The sequence below is a fragment of the Homalodisca vitripennis genome, chromosome 4 (genome assembly GCF_021130785.1).
Source record: "Homalodisca vitripennis isolate AUS2020 chromosome 4, UT_GWSS_2.1, whole genome shotgun sequence".
In the NCBI taxonomy this organism is placed as follows: Eukaryota; Metazoa; Arthropoda; class Insecta; order Hemiptera; family Cicadellidae; genus Homalodisca; species Homalodisca vitripennis.
In genome coordinates this window covers 134,154,412-134,175,897 of record NC_060210.1, presented here as the reverse complement: position 1 = coordinate 134,175,897, position 21,486 = coordinate 134,154,412, and the positions used below count along the sequence as shown (strand labels likewise).

Here is a 21,486-nt window from a genome sequence, read left to right as displayed (position 1 = left end):
ATATAAGTTGATAAATAATTACACTTCTTTTAAAATTAAATCTATTTATCAATTTTATATACTTAGTCCCACACGTACTGCTAAAGTCAAATGCCTGTACACCTTAACTAACATTATACGAGTAGAAAGGTTTCATGATTTAGATGTTTTACAAGAGCGTACGGCACAACTTGTAGCTACTGAAAATGGCGAGCAACGAGAATACCGATTAGAAGAACAAAGACGTCGAGACGGGAGACGTCGTAGGGCATTAGAACTTAATAATTATTTACCGAGATATAAATATGCCGTTACTGCAGCTGTGCAATATCACGCCTTATGACCATTTGAAATTGTGTGTATCCATTTCGGTGCGTTGCATTTCCCTGAGGAACGGGTTTCCAATCGCACAAGTAGAAATTCTTTTGGTGACTGTTTTTTGCATGGACGAATTTTAGTGGAGCGACCAAAATTTTTAAATGAATTAGTACGTCTTTTTTTAAAACCGTCACCCATATTCAAAAGAGGTTTGGAAAAAATTATAAAAAATAAGAAAAATAAACACATTTTTTTGCTATAACATCCTTTAATGCAGAAGATGGAAGAACAATAAATAGGCATGGAATTATAGTTTCATCGTTTGCGGACAAGTATACTATTAAACGAACCCCAAAACACGGTTTACCAGAAATAATATGGAGCGAAGCTCGGTTTCATGATATTAGTCTAAATAAGTGTTAATGAAATAAAATAAATTTTTCTACGTGTTTGATTATATTTAGTTAATACGACTGTTTTAAAAATTCAACCATTTTCAAATATTCTTGCAAAACGAAGCAATTTAATAATAACTTAATGTGTGTGGGCGAGACTTTTTTACTATTTTTAGATATTTTTAACTAGTTTTTCATTACTAATAATCAAAATGTTTTTCAAAATATTTCATCATTTTTCAAAATACTTTTGGTATACTTAAGTTGGATTTTATTTTATACGTATATAACTTAATAGCATAGTAGGTAATAAAAACTTATGGTCTTATTAAAGATGATTTTAATATTTGTATTCTAATCACATCACAGTTTTAATTTTAAAAATATGGTACAAATTGATTATTTAATATTTCTGGTCCTTCCCCAATTTCGCCACCGAGTTCGGCTGCAACAAAATGTCAGTTGTATAGTAACGCATTTCTATTTGTTTTTAAGTTTTTTTAATAAGAGCAAAAGTTAAGAATACTCAAAAAATAAAAACTGAACTGTACCTTTATGTATGTTATGCATAGGTGCCATACACTTGATCTTCTTATGTACATTTTTCTATTGTTAAGTTGGACATTGTTGAATTTCTCGCCATAATATGTGTGTTTTACCTCTGAAGAAGAGGATAGATTACAATCGTCGAAACGCAGTGTTCTATTTTGGTAACATTTCATATGGTTATACCATCATCATGCGGTATGTTTGTGTACAGTAATGTGACATCAACAGTAAATAGAATCATTTTGAAATTAAGTCATCAGTGTTCTTTACATATGGAACTCCCAAAATTTCCAGAATTTCCACTATTTATCTTCTTCCAAAAATGCATAAAGATATTAGATAACCTCCAAGACGTCCAATTATACCTAGCTATAGTAGCCCAACTGAGAGAATATCTGCATTTATCAAAGAGCTACTACAACCATTTTTTTCTAACAACTACCATCTTACGTAAAGAACATTTCAAGACTTCTGACACCTCTAGACCATTACATATCATATGTTTGAGTTTTTGACATAAAACTCGTTTTTTTTTCGTATATGTTTGCTTCGACGAGTCATTGATCGCCATTGATCTGTTTTCCTTTTTTTCTTTAGTTTTTTTAGTTAAGCAGTCTTAAGATTTAAAACACATAAAGAAGATAATATATTTTGAAAACATAGTGTTCTATTTGTGTAACGTATAATGATTGCAAATGATCGAAGCTCTGTTACTATCAAATTTTTCATCACCAATAACAAGCACTAAACAAGTTAGTGATGAGCAATAGATGCTTGGGTATAGACTGACGTTGCGGACCTTTTTTAACAGTTGCATGAGATATCACATAGAATTGAGTCAAGATAGAAATCCTATATGGCTTGTTGCATTCAGAATATACAATACACCAGTTAGTTTATAAATTCCGTTACAAAATCGGTAGTTTAATTAAAACAAGAATGTAGTGTAAACTTGTAAACTTTTTAAGAATTTCATAAATTATAGTACAAATAGTGTGGGTGCATAATACCGACCTTCTCTCTTTGATAGCTCGATGAGGTAATCGAGCATAAACTGGGGTTCTTCGTCGTTTAAGCGTTCTTCCAGTGAGATGCCAGAAATCACTGGGGGCAAGAGGGTTCCCAAGCATAGAATCCCAACAACGGTCAACATCATCGTTTCCCTGAAACACCAACATATCCTCTACCCTTAAAATAAAAAAATGAATATACAAAATAATTACTTAGCTTATACTCAATTGTAAATTTTTCATATGTATCCAATAAAATCAATTAACGATGCTCGCATTTAAATTTATCTACATCAATTAGATTCGCAGAATATATAACGGGGTCTCGATATATTTAGGAAAACGTTTATTTTCTATATTTTTCAAGTTCAGGCCCATGAAGCTATTGTAATAATATGAAGTATTGGTCAGATAATTCAAACGATGAAGAAAACTGCTCGGTCTATTATGGTGTTTTAAATGTAATTGCTGGAGGATATAGTTTAAAATACAACCAATATATACAATACATTATGTAATATCTAAAACTAAATGTATTGGAACATTCCAATATGTTATGCAGTAAATTAATGCATTTCATTTTTCATTAGTGTTGATGTAAATAAGTAAGGCATTTTTTCGCTGAATAAACAATCGAATTATAACTCACAGAAAAATTGCATTTAATAACACGATTCACAGAACCCGATCTCCTGCTGTAGCTTGCAAAACACCACTAATACACAGTTCTAACGTAACAGTACAGAATACCATTGTTGATCAGCTGTTATTCGTGCGTTACCAACTTAGAAATTAATAAAACAAAAACTGCATTTCGATGATTAGTAAACAATAATGGGAAAAATGTTTTGCTTCATTTATTTTCGAACATTTGATGTAAATTTTTATTAAAAAAAAAAATACAACGTAATAAAACATGATATTTTTATTTACAAACAAATTTATTTAACAGTTAATCTTGTTTTCTCAATTTATCTCATCATTAAGGAACAAACATTTTGTTTTTGTTTTATTTTAACTAAATACCGTACGGTATTTCTTTACAGCTAGTAATGTATTATACTGAATAAAATCGATTTTTTTGATACTTATATTTCTGTTTTATTTTAGACTTTGATTATATCAATTTTCTCAGAATTAAATTCTCTACAATTAATGTTTGTTGATTTTATGTATTTATTACCAATTTAACAAAGTTATTGTACATCAAACTTAAAAAAAACATTGTTTCGTACCCCAATTTTTTGCATTTAACCCTGAATCCCTCAAAAACTACTACAGGTACAGTTCTGAAACCTATTTTATTAGCTTTATCAGGTAAAAATACATAAGAATCCACGATATTTCTTACTTAATTAACCTTTCCAAAAGTTCAGTATGGCTTTATTGTACTCTTTACCCAGGAATTCAGGCGAAATCTTTCGCTAGCTGTAACTCGCTAACGAAGCGTTTTCGGACCTATGTTTATATAACATTTTTTCATTATTTTTACTAGTACAATGTGCTGTAGAAGTGGGGGGAGAACTTCATGAATCACCCTGTATATCTAGCCAAGATACGGAAAAACACTATACGAGAATCATTTCACTAATAAAACACAAGCTAACTGCAGAATGAAGGCCGACTCCACATTGCGTTTTTTATAAGTTCTACTTCAAGATATGATGAGTCCGTGTTTTTATTTAAAACGCAATTTAATATGACTAGTAACAATACTGCCTTAAAATACTGTACTATGACTGAGCATTGTTGCAAATAAAATATGAAAACTTACAGTGGAGAAAACTCGACAGAAATTTTCAATGCTTGCTTTAAGTGAAGTGTGAAGTAGTTTATGGCAGTTTGTCGGAAGGCTCGAAGTTTGTCTGATTGAGACAAGAGCACAAAGTATTATGTTAGATTGACACCTTCGCTGCGGCTCTATACTGAGTGAGACCAACAATTCGCAATCTGACTCTATGGCGAAAGGTATTTGCCGCAGTGAACGTGTTAAAAAGATCAAGAATTTCAACTAATGAACAAAACGGGACACTCGGTTTTGAAACAATCGCTTTGAAGAGATTGTCGTAAGATATGTGAGGAAGTTTCAGAAACCACTGGATTTCCAATAACATCCGCATTAGAACTATGACAAGTAATATAGACAAATTCAATTCCTGTGTTTACAGGCTTATTTATCTGAAAAATTCCTGACACGTGTTGACCCAGTTCTGACTTATGATTGTTCAAAGAAACTATCAGAGGGTAGCATCAATCATCTCCAAGAGTTATTTTTGCTACCACCACTCGAACCATTCGTCAGTTAAAAATAAAGATGATGCACTCCTGCAAAATCGAACTGCCAAGCCTCCCGCCTTGCAGGAAAACTATAAATATGCCAAAAGTAGATAATTGGACGCATTATTTATGGATTCCCCTTCGTATGATATTTATTGTTTACTTTGCTTCAACAATTCATCTTATGAATTTTGAAAGGACAACAGCATTGCGCAAATTTGTCATCATTATGTATCGTAGCAACATGTATTCCAGGTCTGTATGCCAGGATTTTGAGTACATCTTAAATCATAAAGTTAAACACTAAAGGAAATAGACAGTAAAAAATGATAGCGATTAATTAGACACCAATGTTAAAAAATAATATTTAATAGTTGAAAGTCAAAACCAGTCTTAGAAACCTAGCACCAGTAAGAAAAACAAGCAAAAACGACAAGGCCGACACCATACCGGCACCGCATCAAAGCATGATGCACACACTGCAACAGGTAAGTTGAGACATAACAGGAAATTCCTTAACAGCATCTTCTACATGGTTCAGTGGTTCAGGGGCACGATAGACCTGGAGTGCATCAGAATACAGGATAACATAGTTACGGAAAAGAGTTATGGAAAAGAGTGACGTCTTTGGTTGTCTTTTATGCTTGTACAGTATATATTGTCCTCGATCTCAAAAGATCATTGTACGTGTCAGGAGTTGTAAAGTAGAGGTCTCCTTAATGCAATAAATCAATGCAACGGATTATAGAAGGTCTCGACAGAAGGTAACAAAAGGGTTATCTGATAGATGGAAGGACCGTCATTTAACCTAATTACTAAACAGTTTTTCCTAGGACCAACAGTAACTTATGTACCAAGTTCCAAGTTCCTAGGACGGTTTCATTAAGAGGTATCACGCACGGGCAGAGAGTCGAACGGATTGTCTTTTTTCCAAAATAGTCGAATTTTTCGTCAAACCAAGAACCCGTACACCAAGTTTTAATTCTCTACGACCTTTCTATCAAGAGTTATGTCACAAACTCAAAGACGAAATGACAGACAATGACACATTTAATTAAGAATCTGTCGAGCCCTTAACAATTTGGGTTGGTTCACAAAGTTTCTTCTTAATGTTTAATGTTAATAAAGTAATATTTATATCGCCTCCACAGGAGAGAAAAGGATTTAATTATAGAACAATTTCATTATCGCAAAACTAATTTTGTTAACTTAGCCAATTATCAAGTTAGTGTTGAATTGGTAAATGTACCATTTGAATATGCAGCTTATGGAACACAGATTTTAGGAGGACGGATTTTTCCACAAGAGGATGACTAAGAGAACTCTAGTTTGGTTTTTTCTTTAAGCAGTAGAAATATACGACCCAAAGTCATTATGAAATCCTAACACCACCAAACACCGCATTAAGTACTCGTGCATGATAAAAATACTATACTTCATTGTATGTTTTATAACTTCAATGACTTACTTTACTAACATTTTTCAATATTCGTAACTTACAAGTAATCCTGTGGAGTATCTTAGGTGTTAAATTCTAGTGTAAAAAATCCGGCATTGAGGACTTATAAATGTCACCTTCTCTTATATTCATTTTTCTTAGAAAGCAATTTAGTCTATCGTTACTGAACACGACTATAATTGAGATGTTCTTTTAGTTTCCATGTATAACCTATGAAGCAATATGTTTAAAGACTAGAAACTATTCAAATTGTGTTCTAGATCCTAGGGTAGTTACATATTTATCCCAGATTCAGGGTTGCTTCGATAACGATCACAACCGCTCACTCTCCTAGTAGAGATTTCCGAGTATTATTCTATTTAAACAATTTAGTATTATACATACACTAAAACATGAAATCCATTCTATTAAGGTAACCCTTACGAAAAAAGAAGATGATAACTAGAGGATCGGCGAACTATTATATTTATTTCTTCACAAAACTTTTATTGCCATTTTATAGCTTAGAATGTCTTGTTTACAACGGTATATAACACTTCAACACTGTTTGATAGTAAAGGCATGCTAAAAGTACTTTTATACGAGTATGTCATTTGTTTATTTTCTAAAATAGAATCATCCATCCCTTCGAACACCATACATGCTATTTATCCTTATTACACATTAATAGTTTTCATATAAGGCTTTCATCTATGCTATGTAAAGATGATAATCTGTTGTGTTGGCTAACCTTACAAATGGTTTTTATCAGCTGTTAGTTTGATTTAAATATATAAATAAATCGTACAATTTTTAGTTACATTCCAAAAAATATTTGTTTGGCTGAGGACTCTAAAACTTGGTGTAAGAATGGCAGTTTCTTGTTATAATGATGGAAGAATAAGGATTCGCAAGATTATTTTAAACTATGGTTTAAAACCAGGCCATCATCTGATTTGTACCATGGAAAACTTAACCGAATGCGCATAAGAAATGCAGAAAAGTATGACTTCGAGGTGAATGTTAGAAACAAATTTGAAGATGAAGAGGGTGGAGAACTATCACAAACAACAGGATTACACTAAAGTAAGGAATTATTTTGTTTATTTGAATTAAAATTTACTGTTCTCTGAATTTTGCAATTTCCCGAAAGTTTGATTTTTTAAGACGTGTGTTCTTTTTTTCTCTGTTCAGAAATCACTGCAGGTTTCAACTGAACGAAATAAATTGTCAAAAATAGCAATAAAAATTATATTTAGATAAATATATATATTTTATTTTAAGAAATTAACGCATTGTATAAAGTTATATTTTAAGCTCGATATATGCGTAAAAGAGTCTAATAATTAAAACAAAACAAAAACAGAAATAAGCTACCTCTACTAGTTTAACATTACAGAACATAGGTACACCTACCTCCTTAAAGCAATTGTCTATTATATATGTACTAAAACATGAAATATGTTCTTCTAATAAGGTAGAAAGGGATATCAACCCTTACGTAAAAAATGGATGATAACTTACTTAACTTTGAAATCAGGACCAAGTAAGCAATATTCTGTTTGGTGTCCACAATGTATATATTTCCACCTGAATAGATACTGTACTTTCAAAATAACTAATGATGTTATATACGATTAATAGCAGTTCATAATCATTAGTTTTTTCATATAAGTTATATGAATACAGAAACCCGACTGTATTTCAAACTGGTCTCTGATTATGTCATAGTAATGTATTTTGTATTACATTAAAATATCCAATACATTTCTTTGAAATAGATTTAATTACGGGTAACGTTGAATTGCAAGGCAACATGCTAATGTTAAAATTAAATTGCTCGTGGTTATGTACAGTTCCTACAGCTATTAAATATCTAATCACAAGAAATAGTTAATCAAGCATGGTAAACTAAATCGCCAGTTATGAGTTCTCGACCATTAAAGAACGTATAATCGGACAGTAGTATGAAGCCAGACTGATAATTTATAATAACTTCAAGACAACAATTTAAAAAAAAGGAGAAAGAAATATACGTAACAAATTACTAACTTTCGTTTATTTCTAGAATATTATGTGTATGAAAGGTAACTGAAAGGAATTTTCTTTGCAGAAATTGAACAAAACGTGTCAAAACCATACAGGACCAAACTTTGAGCAGAATGTGTTTTCATCAATGTATTCACTTCTATTGGATACTGCACTATGTAAGTAGCGTAACATTCATACGTATACAAAATGTCCATATGGCATTCTAATTAAACATAACCTTGTAAAGAATGGGAAATTTAAAAACAACATCTCCAGATTCAAGTTTTTTAAACTGTGATTCTTCTTATCCGCTACGTTACAATATTACGTTTAACATGAATGACAACTAATGCAACTAGCTAAATTACAGCCATTTTATTTATTTCTTCTTACAATAATTACATATAATTTTGCTTTTGCTAGATAATATATATACACATATTACATTATATTATATTAGTTAGCCGAGTAAGTGTTCGTGCAGTAAATAACCGTTAATCCCGAAAAAACAGAACGCAGTAAGCACAACAAGTACATGCTGCTTTCACGGTTCCAGAATATTCCAGGCGTTGTAACATTTTGATGCAGCAACGTCTGAAATATTCTTAACTAGAATCTCAGCACAGATCATATTGTGTTCTATTTTTAAGGACGTACAATAAAGTTACACAGTGTATTTACTTTTTTCTTCCTAAAATATGTTTTAATAATGAATTATAAATACACAGATTAACTTCTACTTTAATTGCTTTATATTACTGTAATTTGGTTTAATACTGTCATACAAACACTGTTAACTGCGTCGTACTTTCTGTAATTCACGTTTGGACTAGAAAATTGTCGCTTAGTTACAAACAATGTTCCAGTTCGTGTAATGTAGGATGAGCCTTCTCAATATCCTTATGTTTATTGAATTGGTTTGGATTGCTTAGCATTAAATTGAAAATCTAAGTAATAACTTGGTATTGTGGCATTCTGAAATATAACGCTGTGACAGACTTGTGGTGTTCTTATTGTCTCATCAGGTGCACAAATCTGTGCACTACTATGCTTCTGGCACGATCCCATATAGCGGTGGAGCAACCGAGTTTTCTACACACAACGTACAGCAGTGGTGTGAAGGGTTGATTCATTACGAATGCTACGCTCACCTTAATTTCATCTTTCATTCAGTACAGTGTTCCATGTCCAAACTCGGAATTATTGACAAGATAAAAGTATGCTACAGCAAAATTTCAAGTTTACAGCTCGTTTCGTTCTCGAGATGTCCTGCGAACAAATAGACATACATAATCATACAGCAAATAAATTTCTCGCAGACGAACGAATTATCAGTCTATTAAGTGATAGACTTCAATGACGTTCAGGCAAATCCCATGGTTATGATTACAACCATTGAGCTCTTGTCTTGTTGTCTATGTAGAAATGAAGTTTTACAAATAAATTTAAAGTCTACTGACGAAATCTTTTTCGACATATTTTGCCACATGATACACCTATATTTTTGCGTATTGAGTTAGGCTTCATAGCAGAGTTAGAAATAAAAGTTGCGTTGAGGTACGGAGGGTACTTCAAATACAAGAGTGCGCTGAAATCAAATCTTGGACCAAGAGCAACTTATTTATCAAGTTTCAAGTCTCTGTGGTCTTTCAAGCTATAGCACAGATTGAAGAATTACCTCTCTGACCTACAAAATGAATAATCCACTTCCTCGGAACAACAAGAAGCTATATACCAAGTTTCAAGTCTGTGCTGTTCTATGAAGGGTTATTGTACTGACGGGCTGGCAATGGCATGATTTTCAGATGGTCCTGTTGGATCCCTAGCAATAATCAATTCATTTACGACTATAGTTTTGTTAGTCTGATTTTAAGTGTTGAAGTGATAAATCAAAAGCTGTAAGTGCTGATTATTCCTACGTTTAAGTTATTCTAAAAATAATTTATTTTATAATTAAATGTCAGAAAACTAACATCACTGTTTATAAGAATGGGTATTTAAAAGATATAACCAGCTGTAATTTATGCGTGAACACACTGCATATATTATTACTGTAAGTACACAATTCTTCAATAGTTTTTAATTTATTTTACGAGGCTTTTCTAAGTCAAAGATGCTATCTTCAGGTGTGAATTAAAACGATCTGAAACAGTATAAATGTTTTTAAAACTATAAACAATTATCAGTTGAATAAAAAAAACCAAATAAAATATTCGTATCAATAAAAGTACAATATATTATATTATAATAGGTATACGTTTACAAGTTTGAGTCCAAAGGAATTTAGTTATATTTTAAAGAAAACGGAATTTTTAAACGGTCCTAAATCGTTATTCAATACTTTATTTTCATGATTCTTAATTCATGTTTGATTAATAGATCACTTACACCTTAAAATAATGATGAATAAACGAAAGAACTAAACAATGAACTAAAAAGGATGGCTGTTTTCAATGGATAGTAAACTAATTAAATGACAGTTTATTAAAACAATTTCAGGATATTTGGATATTTAATAAAACATTCAAGAACCACTTTACAAATTCAGTAAGAAGAAAAACTTATTTGGCTATCCATGAGTCATGTCATAAAGAAATAAAAAACTATTGGCAAAAAATGATGACGTAAACGTAACTTTTTCAACAATGCATAAGATAAATATAATATACTTGGAAATCCAAAAGACAAAATTTTATATGAAAATAAGTGTGGAATTTACAAAATTTACTGTAAAGATTGTGACAAAATTTACATTGCTAAAACCAAAGAACTATTTTTTAAAAATTTAAAGAACATAAACAATATTTTAAATACGGACAAACTAAAAAGTCAGCTATTTTACCAAATATGAGTTTGAAGCTAATTATATTTTTCAAAACTTCAAATTATTGAAATTTGTCTGTAAAAAAGAACAACTCATAAAACATAATGCATTGAAAGACATGAATATCAGATATAAAAAATTATTTTGGAGTGAATAAAAATTCACCGCTCTTAAATTATTTTTGATCCAAACTTGTACACGTACATTTATTACAATATTTATTATACTTTATTAATACAAATCTTTTAAGTTTTGTTCAGCTGATAGTTTTTAAATTTTAAACATATTTGTAATATTTTGATATTGGAAGACACCGTGAAATAAATTAAAATTTATTGGACAATTTTTACAGCAATATTTTGTTTTCCAACAAGAAGAGCTACTCCTTTAATGAAACACTACATATACTCAACATTACCAACATGACAATGCATGCAGTTAAATGCTATCTACAATACATAGAATAAAAATAAAAGCAACCAATAGGCACACTCAAGGCCGACTGAGCATTATAATATATTCGTCTAGCCAACGTCAGACTACCGAAGCCAAAAGCCTGTTCACTTCTAATCTTCGACTTAAATTAGATTTCGTACTAAACCGTTAATGTCGTCGTTATATCATGTTTGAAAGGGTCTTACAATAAAATTCGTTGACAAGTTGCTCGCGCCAGTTATTATCTTGCTTATGTCGTTAATTCACCATGTTAACTGGGCCTGTGTAAAACAACATAAAGCAAAACATGACTTATTCTTTCTTGGCAGTGTCGTCGATTACCATGGTGACAAATCAGTGTGAAAGAGCATTTATTTTCCCACAGCACAACGAAATCTAATGTTATAGTAAGAGCATAGAGTGTGTCTCACTATCATCATATCAAATCCTGTTACTTATAAAATAATATATACGGAAAGTCACTGCATCAAAAAAGATGGATTGTGATTTAATGGGGTGTTTCGCTCCCCGAATGGAGTTATGTTTAGACTTTTACTATTTATATACTGATAAATAGTTATTTAATTCTAAATTATAAAACCTTTAACTTATAATTTTTGCTTTCGTATTGACAAAATTATTACAAGACGTAATATACTTACCATGTGATATAATAATTTAATTTAATTGAGGAATTGGCTTATGTGTGAAGCAGGCAGAGCCTAGGCTAAATCCGTGATCACCAAATTTAAAATTAATCTTTATTTTGAAAGGAAAATTAATATTTATAAGCTTATACTGTACATTTTAAAATAAAAAGTTGGTTTAAAATAAACAATGGTAATAAATAATTATAAAATGCACTGACAGGGTGGATAGCTGTGGGCGAAGTCTAGTTTGTAAAAATCCATTCTTGAATAGTGAAAAATAAATATTCAAATAATGATGAAAGCTTTATGTTAAGCTTATGCATTATGTTTCTAAATAGAACATAAAAGGTACGAAATGAATTCATTTGACCAGTATCAATCGAATCACAGATACCCCAATATTTGATGCGTAGTCGGTGCTATAAGAATGTGCTGTCCTGCGGCAAATAAGGTTATAATATCTATTTATATACATTTATTAATATATATGATATATTATGTTCGTACCCAAAATAAGTAATAACCAATTATATCACAAAAGATAGTATTTTTTCAACCAAGACTTAATTGGTAGCGTATTTTTTTAAATTTGAATTTATAGCCAGTTGTTTTCCAAACAGGGGGCAACAGCTGATAATTCAAGCTGGTTTAACCACTTAGTTCTTGTATAAATCAGGTGGTGAAAAATAATGACCGGTTTAGGCCGGTATTCTGTTACCGTACTTCGATAACAAAAAAGGTTTTCTGGATTATATGTATATTTTCGAAAATTGATAACTCTTTTCAGAGTGGGATAAAACCTTTCTGAGCTAGAGTCGGATATGCCGGCGGCTGTTCTAACAGCAGTTTCCAAGGGCTCCCATTGCAATAATGATAAACCTCAAGTACAATTACCTCAAATTTCTTGACTGTCGCAATATTACAGGTGATATATAAATTAACAGATTTTTATTAATACGAATCTAAAGACTTTTTCTTCGATATTTTTACGAGTTATTTGCTAAGAAAACTCTTTTACTTTATCGCTTAAATATTTTAAAAGTGTACACGTACAAAGGAAAAACTCCAAGACGTTTAGATTAGATTATTATGTTTAAGAGGAACCAACAACCCATGTGTCATTTTACTATAAATTTCAACGACAAAATCACGATTTAACATTAATGTTTATAAAATACTAACTTAGGTTGATAAATAATAATAAAACAAAATAATATGCTCCAGAGAAGGTAAAACACAGCATCATTGGTTCCGGCAAAATTAAATAAGTAATTTCATCATCTTATTGCATTTACACCTTCTTAAGAGCCGAATGTAGTAAAATTAAATGTAGTGAAACTTTCACCAAAAGAGCGGTGTTAAATCTCATGCAAGTTTACTCTCTTATTTTTATCGTATCGTTATGAGAGATATCTCATTGTAAATACATAATTAATACGTACTCAAACATATTTTTTAAAAGTAAATACTTTTTTAAATTTAAAAGATAAAGCGTAACTAAGATTTACATTTTTCGGAACAGCCTATCAACAAATAAAATTCCCTTAGGTACGTATTAAATATATTTTAAAATCATACATCTTCCATAACTCTACGACTTATAATAAGGGCGTAAAACCGCATGAGGTTTAACATTCTTCTTCTGGGGAAATGAAAAGGTCATTTTACTACAGCTGGCTAAAAAATTGTAGTTAGCAGAGACTTCTACTCAGTGTGTGTTTAGACGTCTGTATACTAACTAGTCGCGGGATTCTTGGCATTGGACTGTGAAATTTATAATCCCTGACATGATGGCGTCTACTGAATAGGTGTTGCGATCTGGCATGTGAAGGCACTGGCATATCTACTTACCAAGCAACTAATAGCTATCGACGTGTCCTTTTAGTAATTTATAAAAAATTAATTACTGACAGCGCCTTGTGTACAGATCCTGAAGATTGACCTAACATTGAAATAATAAACAGGTACTTCCCTGTGAGCTGGGGCTCGTCGAACGCCGAAAAACCTCCATTGGACAGATCAAAGCATCTTATTCGCACGAAACAAATGAGGTTACCAAATAATAAAATAAATAAAACGTCTTTTATTCAATAGCGTGTTTTGAAAGATATACTTATTTTCTTCAGAACAATTCAAGTCAGCCTTAAATGAATACTAAATACTAAAAGACAATTAATTATAGTATGGCAACAGTTTCTTAACTAAATGTACAGACTAAATAAATAAATAATAATACAGTAATGCATTTAAAGTTCGTGTAACAAAACCCATGTAAAATGTTATAAACTAACAGCTTAATTATGTTCATTGTCCATAATTAAATTCCTTTTAATTTAAACGAGCAATAACTGTGTTCTCTTAGACGAGTCGGGAAGTTGTGCGCAATGCCACCCAAAATATGAGAAGCTCCTCCTCCTGACGTCAAGTCTGACTAATAGCGAGTGCTAAGTTGTAAGACCACCGGGGAAAACAATTACTCGCCCAGGCACTGCGTTCCATTTTTCACAGAACCGTGTGTACCATGCAGGATGGATTACATTGTCAGCAACTTGATGGAGTTTCGATAGAAGATACTTGACCGAACCTTCTCAAATTTTTATACCCACGAGATTAAATATTAAAATTAAATATACCGTAAGCAGGGTTAATGTACTCAATGTTAATGTAATAATACAGAGACCTCAATGACAAGTGAAGGCTATTTACTCTAATACAAATATAGACATCAAAAGAAAGATTGCTCTGACTTGAAAAAAGTTCCAGGTCCCGCATTGCCCGCACACTTTCCAGAAGAGGACTATATTTAGAGCATTCAGAATAGGAATGCTGTCTAGATCTATGAAAAGTCGTGACATAGCACTTTGATGTGTGAGCCACATTGTTGATTGCACACCATCATTCACTGCATCCATTGAAGTTTTGACTGACGTCAAATGGAGTTTTCTGGAGCTGAAATATCTGTGAAAATGTTTGTGTAATCTATGAACATCAGCAATTTCACAAACAGAGAATCCACTTTCATTCCACCGTTATTTATTAAAAATAATCCCATTTTAAAATAAAGCAGTACTACGAGTCACGTAAAAGGCTTGCAAAATTTGAATGCTTCAGTCGATATTTCCCGAGATTTCTTGCTACATGGTACATTCACAATTTTTTCGATTAAATCAGGTTTCATAGCAGTGTTTTAAATGAAATGAAAAGTTCCGATGAGGTAGGAAGGGTACTACAATGCAAGACTGCACTGAAATCATATATTGTTTTCGATTTTAACATTGCCTTTCTACTCAATTGTTTGCTACTTTGCTATATGACTAAGCTGTACAAACATAAAGAAAAAAGATTCCAGCTCCACGAGCATTAGGCTTCGCTAACGCTCAGCCAAAAACATCGTCTAGCTTTAGAAGATACATTATCGTATAGGACCTATAGACAAAAGGGGGAGATACAAAACTGTAAAGATACCAGGAGCAGGATATATAAAGATATAAAGTATATCGTGTCAGAATAATCCGAGAGCAGCGGGGACACAAGTAGAACAGGTCTGCGACAGAGAGGTCACTGACTGGAGTGGCTAACGCGCCAAATTCGAGCAGTTTTTTATAGCTCTCGCTTGCTCATTACCTGCCCCGTTAGGTTGAAACCCTTATCCGTGTATGTTTCTGGGCGTGAGCAGAATATTGGAAGGAAAGGTGGGTGGATCAACTCTGTTTAACTTACGGGTATTTAAATACTGTTAAATAATGCTCAGTTATTTCTCAAAGTTCACATTTTTCTCTCTTGAGTTTAATGATTTAAATACTATTTTGATGTAATCATAAGTATTATTATAATTTAACTGATTAAAATGTAAAGGGAAGACAGCGTCAGATCTAATTCAGTTATAACAAATATATTGTTCATTTTGAATTTCAGTCAATTACAGAGCTACAAATCAATTATGTATGTCATAGGCACGTTATCTACTGTTTTATAGTTTCCACCTCCTCGAAACATTGCTATTACGATTAAAAGTAATGACCTAACCAATAAGAAAAAAAGCCTACCTTGTTCACTGATATCTTCAAAGATGGTTTGTGCCGTGACGATCGCAATGTTCTATTGGCAGTTTAGAGTGGTTTTCATTGACTGCAGACCTGTTGTGACCTGTATGATTTGGTTCAGTTTTAATAATTAGTATGTTTTTTTATTAATTGCATGGAGTTGAAACTTATGCGTGGCATAACGCACGGTTATAACCTGTACTATAATTATGTGTTAGATTAATTATCCATCTGAGGAACAATTAACCAAACAAACAAAAACATATAAAATGTATAAATTTGGTTGCATTTATCTATTTTTTGTGTTGTTCATAAAATCAACAACTTACGTTATTGGAAACATTTAATGAAAGAGAACGAGGTGTATTTATACTTTTCTCATTTATTTTACACATTGTGAGTATTGTACATGGTAATAAAATAAGCTGTCCTAGAACCGATCGTACTCGTAGGCTCTTATTGGAGCCATAATCTTACTTGGCCAATTTCAAAAGTGACCGAAGCAATGAATTAATTCAAAACATTAATCTTTTCAAACTATCCACTCTAGCAGTATGTTGCATCTGAAAGTATTACATGACGACAACTAATCTTAACTCGTCGTTCAATGGACTAGTTTGTGTAACTCTAATAATTAATATAACAACGCTATTGCTTTGTACTGTATAGCTACCCCATAGTTGTTTCTTTACATATATAATTGTCGATTGGTAGTGAAGGCTATCACTTGAAGAGCTGGAAAAAATTTAATTTCTTACTTTTTGTCTACCTGTCTGCCCGCATTGTATCTCGAGAGCGAAATGACCTATAGACTTGAAATGATTGATGAAGCTTCATTTTGTGCAAGCAACATCTAGTTGGATGACGGTGCATTTCACTCCAAGGGATTTAGATGAGCCTTAGTGAATATTTTCACATTAGTCTTATGGACAATAAATAGTGATGGTAACGAGAATAGCAGGATAAATACATTTTTAAACAAACTGAGTACAATCATAATTTTAACATGTGGTGTAATAAAACATATGGCCCAACTATCAGAATTAAATAAGCTATAAACCCAAAATATTGCATGTATCTCATGCAAGTCTGTTACGCGACACGTGATGTGGCGTACTCTTACCTTGTTCATGTATTAAATGATATAGCAAAATACTGAATCTTAAATGGTCAAAAATAATGAGTCTTGGCCTCTTTGCATTCAATGTTTCTGAAAAATTAACTTACGATTCGTAGTTTAAATAGTATTGTTCGTGTAAAAGTAGGCTGAAATCGAACAAAACTGTGGCTACTGTAGTGCTTATAGACAGGCGACCTATGAAATTAACCTATGTATGTCAAGGGCTTCACTAAGCCCAGCAATAATGCTGGATAGCCAATAAAATGTTTTAGGATTAGTGTGTAGTTTAAGAAACTACATAAATTAATTCAATGTCCTCGTTCATAGTAGTATAGGTATTCACAATGTTCTCTCTACAGGATGTCATAATAATAATTAAATTTTCCCTTTTAAGTAAACTATTTTGATGGTCAGAAAATATAAGACACGTAGTATGGCCTCAACTATGTCACAATTTACCACGCTTGAAACACTCCGAAAGACACAGTCCACATCAGTCTTGTGCATTATGGATGTAGTAACGTGGCAGTTGCATAACGTCCAATCACGTTTATAACAGAGGAACTGGAAACATACTTACTTTACGGAAAGAAGATACACTCATAAGGAAATGCATGTCCTTTAAAGAGTGGGTTTCAGTAATACGTTAGTAAGTTCATGTACAGCTACTTCATACCTATCAGCATTTCCGCAACCTATAGAAAGTACAGTGATGCTCGGCACCGTACTTGTTTGCGTGGTAAACATTTCTCCACCGACAGCGACAGTCGGGTCCGTGGTGAGTCACCAGGAAAATGGAACATGATCCCTTTTTTTGTCAGACCGCCTTTTAAGTTGGGCGTGTACCAATTACCATAAGATTTTAGGCTGAACATGTTAGTGCCGGTCAAAAAGTGTTTGCCTCGGGTCTTAATGTTACATTTTAATTTGGAGAATATTAAATAGAATGATAAATTTAACATATTTAGATATTTTTAAACATATGTATTTAATTTACTTGGTTTCTGGTAGTCTACCTCTGGTAGTCTATATCTATGTTCATTTACTAAGGTTTAAAGTGCTTCAAAACTGTTGCAATATTGCACTTGAACTGTAATCTCATTTTTCCATCAATCTGCTCCCAAAACATTTGTTGCTGAAAAAACCACTATTATCCAAGGTCAAAGTCAAAGTCAAAGTCAAAATTTCTTTATTGCCATAATAACATAAGTACATGCATTGGCTTGCGTCAAAGTAAATATAACTAAAAACTACTAACAATCTATGTATGGTACTCTATCTACCGTTAATATACTCTTCCATAGAATAAAAACAATTTTCAATTAGAAATGACTTGAGCTTTTTTTTAAAATAGTTTAGATCCAAGTTAGATTTAAGGTGATCAGGGAGAGCGTTAAACAATGATATGGCACTGTAATAGGTGTGATGCTTATAGAAGGAAGTGGTATGATAAGGAATATTCAGTTTTTGTTTGTTTCGTCGTAGGTTATATCCAGATTGAGGGACAAGAGATTGAAAAATACCATGGTTCTGCTTAAAAAACATCAAAGTGTAAAAAATGTAAACACAAGGAAATGTCAGAACTTCAAGCTTTTTAAAAACAGATTTACAAGACTCTCTTTGACGAATGCCAGAAACAATTCGCATTGCCCTCTTCTGCAAGACAAAGATACAATGCGTATTGCATCACTCATACCCGTTGTTTTGCTGAGGGCAGTTTACAGAGAAGCAATTTTCAGAGGGAATATTCAAATTGGTTACTGTATACTCAGCAGGAACAGCGTTTAGTTTTGATACAGAATCCAGATGATATGCCGTAAGACTAGACTTATCAATAAATAAAAGTGACCAATGAGAGTCCTTCCCCTCGCCAGTTACATTAGTGCCGTTACTGACAGCAACAAAAACATATTTACATGCTTGATAAGCTGCGGAATTTAGCACATCAGATATAATTACTTTGTTGCCAGATTTGATAGCATGAGAAACAGCGGGACTAAGAAATAAACATTGACCCAAATCATTAGCAATATTTTGCATTGACTGAAAGTAGTCATCGATGATATCGTCCTCCAACCATTTATCCGTTGACATTTTTTTTATGTTGATAATTTCTTTTTTAGCTAAGTCAAACTTAACACTAATATTTTCTATTAATTTCTTTTTGTTTTCAATATCAAGGTTAAGATTCTTAATGTTATTATACATATCATCAGGCTTACTTTTATAAGAGTCTTTTTCAGCTGTGACCGACGCAAAGTGAAGGTCCCGTTGCCTCAGTGCCGCTTGCAGAGACTCGATGCGTTTGTTGAGAGAGAGAATCTCAGACGTTGATTGGTCCTGGACTTTGAACGACGTATCCATCTCCTCCTGTCGAATATCTTTTTCCAAATCCAGTCGGGTCAAGACAATATTTTATATTTCATGTTTGAAACTGCTTCAAACTATTTTCAAATTTAACATTCCAATCTTGAAGATAGTCACACCTAGATCGATTAATCTCAGTTGGAAATCAAGGTGGTGGTTCACCCCGTGTAAAATGTTAATGCTAGCGGTTTCTGCTAAATTCATTGCGAACTCGACAATGAAGTATTTCCTGGATACTGCAGTACAATCGTGATCTGGCCGAGTATTTATAGCGATTGGACTCCGGCCAATTACAAGGCCAGCTGATTTACTATTGGAGCAGAAAAACAGGTGGCCATCAATATCAGCTAAGAGGATGGGACAACACGAATGTCCTGCCGCGGCGATCTGTGTTCCACCATTTCCATTGACATTCGTTTTCTTTGCAATCTGCATTGTACTTTTCCCATTTATCTCACAGTTGTTCGTAAAGTACAAGTAATCAAAGGTGCATTGCAATCTATCTTGAAACCATTGCAAGAGCCTCTTGAACTTATGAAGTTTTTCTTTTCTAATTCCAAATTGTAGTGCTTTTCATATAATGTGATTAATTTAATAAAAAGTAATATGTCATATATTAATTAAGTACTTTATTAGTATAATATACTTTTATGAGTCGGACAAAGACATTATGAGACTGGAAAAAAGAGGTTCTGAATGAATTAACTTGATTTTTCTATTCATGAGACCCAGGTAGGCGAAAAAAGCTACATCTATTATTGAGAGATAAAGTGTACGTAGGTGTTAAAATGTGAGGAATTCGGGTAAGGGGCTCTTGAGAATCTGAAGAGAATTTCCACACAGAACCTCAGCGCGGAGTTTTCTAACATTAATTATCTCGAAAAAATCTCGAATTTATGAACTCGGGCTTTTCATAATTTATGAATATATGTTCATAATTAACTGGATGAGCGTCGGCGAAGCCTATCACTAGAGTGGCTGTCAATGTATCCGCGCTATATAACGTTACGAACTGATCTGCAGATTTGGAACTTTGCACGTAGCTCCATTTATATATAGACAACATAGATTTCGGTGATGCAGCAAATAGCACTCTTTGAGATTTGGTTGACCATTAGTTTTAATTGTTCTTATGGGTAACAATAATGATCAAGTAAATCGCAGAGTAAATAAATTGGCTAAACAAATTGAGTACAGTCATATTACATTTTAACTTTTGATATAGTAAAAAATATACAACTTACAACTACATACATCAATATTTGGTGACTTGGAGTGTTGTATTATTTAAACACTGCTATAAAGTCTTACTTAATGTAAAAAATGTGGTACATCTAGCTAGAGAAATATTTCATCAGTAATCTTTAGTTTTCGCATTTCAGACGATTTACATTTTTACACAGACTAGAATTAGTTCTGGAATGATGGTGCTTGTCCAGCCATGGAATTCGGCGGAGCGTCAATAGTAGGCAGACCCAATATTAGTCTTTGTCTGTCGGGAATGTAAATATTTATTTTCCGCATGACTTTCTGTCTGTATACTGAATGAATGAGATATCGACTTGAAATTTTGCATACAGCTTCAGTGAAGTCTGTTACGGAATACTTTATGTGGCTTGTTGTATTTAACTTATCAGTTATCCATATCTACTATGGCATATACACATACAAAGGTTAGGAACTCTACCCAAAGTGTTTTCTACTTCTAGACAGCTAGTTCAATTAAATATTTGGTATAAAATGTTTGTCAAAACCCCTCTTAAGTTAACCAATGATAACGTAGTTTTAATGAATAATAAAAATAATTTATTTGATCATTGTAAAACATACAGCTATATATTGCACTCTTTGTGAACTTATTTACTCGCATGCCTGGACTGCTCCCTGGCCGCAACACTACCCACTGCAATGCACAGTAGATGCATCTCCCGCACATATCTGTGGGCGTAGCATATATCACGTTAAACAATGCAAGGTTCACACCTTTGTACATTCACACGCCATTTATAGACTTCAGTAGCCTCAGGATAATGGCAGCATTAATCAAAAC

At 32.6% G+C, this 21,486-nt stretch overlaps 1 long non-coding RNA gene across 1 annotated transcript; it reads right to left on the bottom strand.

Moving 5' to 3' along the window:
- Window positions 1-1,017: 1,017 nt before the first annotated feature.
- Window positions 1,018-7,696, bottom strand: LOC124361493. The gene is made up of 3 exons (XR_006922307.1): window positions 7,491-7,696; window positions 2,256-2,404; window positions 1,018-1,137 (listed from the first exon to the last, which is right to left on the bottom strand). It is a non-coding gene; the product is annotated as an uncharacterized LOC124361493 (long non-coding RNA).
- Between the last annotated feature and the right edge of the window lie 13,790 nt (window positions 7,697-21,486).